Below are 5,520 nucleotides of genomic sequence, written 5' to 3' on the forward strand. Positions count from 1 at the left end.
GAATTTTACTCTTTTGAATTACAAAAAAAAAATTTAAATATTTGCAACGAAATTGCAGTTTTTAGCGTAATGTGCAAAAGATGATGAGATAAGTTTGAAGCAAGTGATTTTAGCAATATTAACTGACAGACCTCCTTTTGAGCAAATTTTATCTACTGACATAATTATATTATACAACAAAATGATTTTTAACATTAAATGCTGTTCATTTGACCAACAAAAAAGATACATAATTTTTTCTAAATCCTTTAATCTGCATAGTCCCTTTACCACTCGATGGCTGAAATATGAAAAATTTATTCTTATACTGTCAGTATTCGAAATCAACCAAAGTCTTGCTTGCAGATTTTGCAAGAAACGTGAGTAATTTATATCGTAATTAAAGAATTATCTGAGCTACGACAGTTTTGTTTGAACTATAATATATGACTCGCATTATAAGTATTTGATTAAATATGAGTTTCTATTAATTTACTAAACTCTATTGAACTCAATAAAAGTTCATTTACTGTTTTCCTTTCTAGTAGATTTTTAAAGATTGCAACGTTAGGCTACACTTTTTAGTTACTAAAAAAGTATTTCTTATAAAGATTTGAATCAAAAGTGCAGTTTTTTACGCACTATATGAAAGATGAAGAGAAAAGTTTGAAGCAAGCGGTTTTAACAATAGTAACTGTCAAATCACATTTTGAGCCCCTTACTTCACGTAAGGATATCATCATCATCAATCATCTCATGGCATCATCATCATCAATAGCTCGACAGCTCAGGGTGGGTTTTGGCCTTCTCAAGAAGTTTTTCCAAGCTTACTTTTTTCCTGCTACTGTTTTCCAGTTTTTAATATTACGACCGAAAGGTCTTAATAAACCATCTATAGATCTCAAATTTGGCCTGCCTCTTTTTCGTGTGCCATCTGGTCTGGCATTGAAAACTCTTTTTATGGTACGGTCTTCGTCCATTCTGATAACGTGGCCTGTCATTTTATTCCTTGTCGTCTAATAAAGTTAATAACGTCGGATTCATTATATGAGAGATATAGGTCTAGATTTTTTCTTCTAAGACACATACTATTTTTTTTAACTTCTTCTAAAATTCTTCTCAAGACCTTTCTCTCTCAAAGGTGCCCAACGTAACCTCAGTACAAGATATGGTCCAGGTTTCACAGGCATGTGTTAAAATTGATCTTAAAGGAGATTACATTAGAATTACATTAGATTTCATTTATTTTCGAATTTCATTAATCAAGTATTGGCTATAGTAGCTCTCCTTTGTATTTCCAGTGCAGCAAATAACTAATAATGCAACAAATTATTTTGTGATATTAAAAACTGTATAACATTTCGACTTATAACAACAAAACATATAGTTTTGTTGTTATAAGTCTTGTTGTATGAATAAGTTTTTATATATTATAAGTTTTATTATATTATAAGTTTTATTATATTATAAGTTTTGTTGTATGAATAATAATGGAATCGCGTATTGCTACATGTTTCTATTGTTTCGGAAAATACTCTTTATAATATGTTACTGTTAAATTGTTTTTAATTTTAAAATTTTATTTTTATGGTTGAAATAGTAATAGAAAAAATAACTAAAATGCTTCTCAAATTTTGATTGAAATTAATATAAAAAGATGTCATGGAAAGAAAAAGGAATTAAAATTATTTCAAAAGTGCTAAATAATAATTTTTTCATGATTTCAATTCTGACGGAAATTTTTTTTTCCTTAACTGAATATAAATTAAATGAATACAAAAACATGAAAATGTGTTTTATTTTCCTACATTAGCTTTTTCTTACTTAATAACTTGTTTATCGACATTCTTTTTTTAAAATGAATAATATTAAAAAATAAGCATTTTTTTAATTTCTCTAACTAGAATTATTTACGTTTTAAAAATATCAAATCAGTTTCTGCAAAAAAGCCACAAATTGTGAAATTTAATCAGAAGAAACGTCTGCGTTTTTTTTTTATTTATTTTTATTGCTTTAGAAACTTGCGGTTCATTCCGGTTTCCTGCGAAAGAATTTTATTCTTTTTCATTTTGTTTTACGTATCCTTTTAAAGCTTAAGTTTGCGTCGTTGTCCGATTAAATTACGTCATGCTTTTTTGGGTTTGGTCGAAGATTGCTTTAGTGACTTTTTTTCTCTTAAAATAATGGTTGGGTAGAGTTAACAATATTTCTAACCACGCGTTTTGTGGAATGTTTAAAACTACTAATACAAAATACTTCAAAAAACGAATTTTTCGGTTTATTTTCCTCCTATCTAACCTAGGAGATAATGTATTTTTCCTGTCTCTAGTAAGATCATTATTAAGAGTGAAATTGATAATATAGGGTCAACTAATTCATGCCAAGCATCTATTTAAGAAGACGGTTCCTTTTTGTCAAAAATAAAAAGTAAAAAAAAGTGATAGCACAAGCGTTTCTTTTTTAGGATTTGTTTTTCATTTTAAATAACAGTTATCTCGATGTGACAATATAGCAAACCACGCTTTTGGTGGAATGTTTTAAACTATTAATACAAAAATTAAGTACTTCAAAAAAAATTTCAGTTGATTTCCTCAAATAAAACCCATAAGACTAAACTAAACTGAACTCAGTGGCGCGATAGCCCATAGAGGGCCAAGACCTACTGTGCCCATCTCAGTTTTCTAGACCATGAGCTCTGGGGTGCAGGAGCAGATGTTCTGGTCAGGTGGTCAGCCGAACGCGGAACCCCCAGTGTTTAGTTCTCAAGCATGCTTGGTACTCATTTATCGACCCACTGAAGCGATGAAAGGCTGAATCAACCTTGCCCGGTCCGAGAATCGAACCCAGGACCTGTGGTACGGGAGCTCGAAGTGCTACCATTCAGCCACAGGGTGTTAAAACCCGTAAGATAGTATATTTTTTCTATCTCTAATATTTGGAGTCCTTCTAAAAACACGATTCTTCTTTTCAAAAAGGAAAAACGTATCAACTCAAGCATTTTTTTACTAAGAATTTTTTTCTTAAATCACTATGCGGCGAGTGACAATTGATTATTTTCGAGTCTATAGTGAAACATTTTACATAAAAAGCTTTCATCAAAGCATATAAGGCGTTCCCAGCCGATATAAGCGTGAAAGAAGCATTTAGCAGCGACCAAAAAACTATTTTTATGAAAAGAGTGGTAGGACATTTATGCTTAAACAAAGTGATTAATTTCATTTATTAGCTACCATTTTTATGATTTTAGATCGATGCAGCCCCGCAGTGAACTGATCGTAAGGACACGCTTCCCAGTAGATCATCCTGCATAGGGATCGAGGATGCACGGTATCAGTCCTTGTTGAACTGCTCTACCATTAAGTGCTTGTCTTCACACGCAGGTTGTCGGGCTACCAAAGCTAGGGAACCATCCCCTCTGCAAAGGATCAAAATGCGTTGGCATGTCTTGGATCAGCCTCAAGGATGTTTCCCAGACAGTAGCCAATAGCCCATTGTGCAGCTATAGTGTGACGTAAATAAAGTATCTACATTAGATTGATGCAAAGATGTTTACATCAATAAAAATGGTGGATACGAATGTCTTAAATATGAAAATATGTTTTATATTTTCTAACCGTCGTTGAACAGCCTACCCAATGTTCTTTTGGTTTACGACTATTAATGTTCAACTTCGTCGCCATGTAATTTTGAACCCAATCCAGAAGACAAGGGAATTCCTGGATCAAGTAGTGGGAGAAATTTGTCTCCGGGGAGGACTTTTTGATGGAACTAACCAGCATTTGCATTTCATGGAGAGGAAGACCACGAGAACCTCCCATGGTTAGCCTGACTGCAAAGGGACTCTTACCCATGATCCGTCTACCACTGAGGATATTTCACGTCAGCACTATGGTTGGTCCAAGCCAGATGCGGATTCGTATCTTCCAGACATCACTGGGATTCGAACCCGGTTCACCTCTTTGGAAAACGAATATTCTCTCCCTTGAGACATTGCGGTGCATATGCAAATATATATTAAGAATGAAATAATTAAGTTACCACTATTCGTCTTTTTTTAAACAAAAAAAAGACATGTTCCCAAAATTGGAAAATTGCCCAATCTGTAAACTTTCTTAATGCATAAATATAAAGACTAGTAAAACAAAAGAGGAGAGGAGGAAAACTAGTAAAACAAAAGCGGAGATTGAGTAATGTTCAAACTGTTTGAAACATTTCAGAAAGTTTAAAAAGTTATATTTTATGTGCTGTATCAGAAATCTGAAACAAAGCACAGTTCAGTTCCATCATAGTGTATTTTTGAAGTCACATATTTCATTCTGAAAACTTTTTTTTTTTTATTTTCACGAAATTTTTTTAGCTTATAAATCTTTCCTCAAACTACTTCTCCTTTTTCGAGTCTCCTTGCATTTAGATAAATTTCCTATCTTCAACAGATTGTCAAGCAATTTTTAAATTTAAATCAAAATCATTTTTTATGCGCTATTTAGTCCTGCATCATTTTCCTGTTTCAAGTTAATAAACGAAAATAAAGAACATGATAGATTCCCAATTAATATTAACATTAATAATTTTTAATTAGGTATTTCTATTATTGTAAAATATTTTATAACCAGTAGACTGAAGTAGTGCCCTAAAAGTATCAAAACTACAGTAGTCACAACTTTTTTTCGTAGTTTGTAGTGTAATGCGCTGCTCTTGAGAAAACAGCGTAATGAGTAGTACAATGAAAAGAAGTAGTTGCTTGAAGTGATTCCTGAGAACTACTTTTAAGGTTAGTTTAGAAAAGAAAGATGTTGAAACGTAATTAATTTTTCGATTCGAGTCATGGTGGCTTAGTGGATGGAGTGCTCGCCTCCCAATGAGGTGTCCCTGGTTCGAATCCCAACGCTGACTGGTCAATACGAATTCGACACCCGATTCTCACCGACCACAGTGCTAACGTAAAATATTCTCAGTGGTAGACGGATCATGGGTAACCATGGGATATTTTCATGGTTTACATATTTTTGTAACGCAAATGCGAATTAGTTCCATTAAAAAGTCCTCCTCGAAGGCAATTTTCTCCCAATACTTGATCCAGAAATTCCCTTGGGATTGGGTTCAAAGGTACAAGGCTACGGAATTGAACATTGGTAGTCGTAAACTCAATATTCGGTCGGTTGTTCAACGACGTTTATCGAATTTTTCTAGTCTGATTGGTGCCAATATTCGTGGGATCGTAAACGAACTCAATGAGAATGCCCCAAAGCCGAGTATTAATATAAATTACATATTTAGAATTGCGTACGACTAATATTTAAACTAGACACTGAAAATAAAAGCTAATTTATCACTTTTTCCACACTTTCTCATAAAACATTGATGCTACTTTAATGGAAAACATATTTTCTCTGTATTTCTCGATATACTTTATTTCTTAGAGGAAATAAAAGAGTATTAAGCAATATTTCTGCAAATATTTGATAATTTCTATACATTTCTTGAATTAAATATTCGCTGCCGAGAAGGCATAAAAAGTTTAAGGTTAAAAGAACAAATTCG

This window comes from Parasteatoda tepidariorum, chromosome X2 (assembly GCF_043381705.1).
Source record: "Parasteatoda tepidariorum isolate YZ-2023 chromosome X2, CAS_Ptep_4.0, whole genome shotgun sequence".
Taxonomy (NCBI): domain Eukaryota; kingdom Metazoa; phylum Arthropoda; class Arachnida; order Araneae; family Theridiidae; genus Parasteatoda; species Parasteatoda tepidariorum.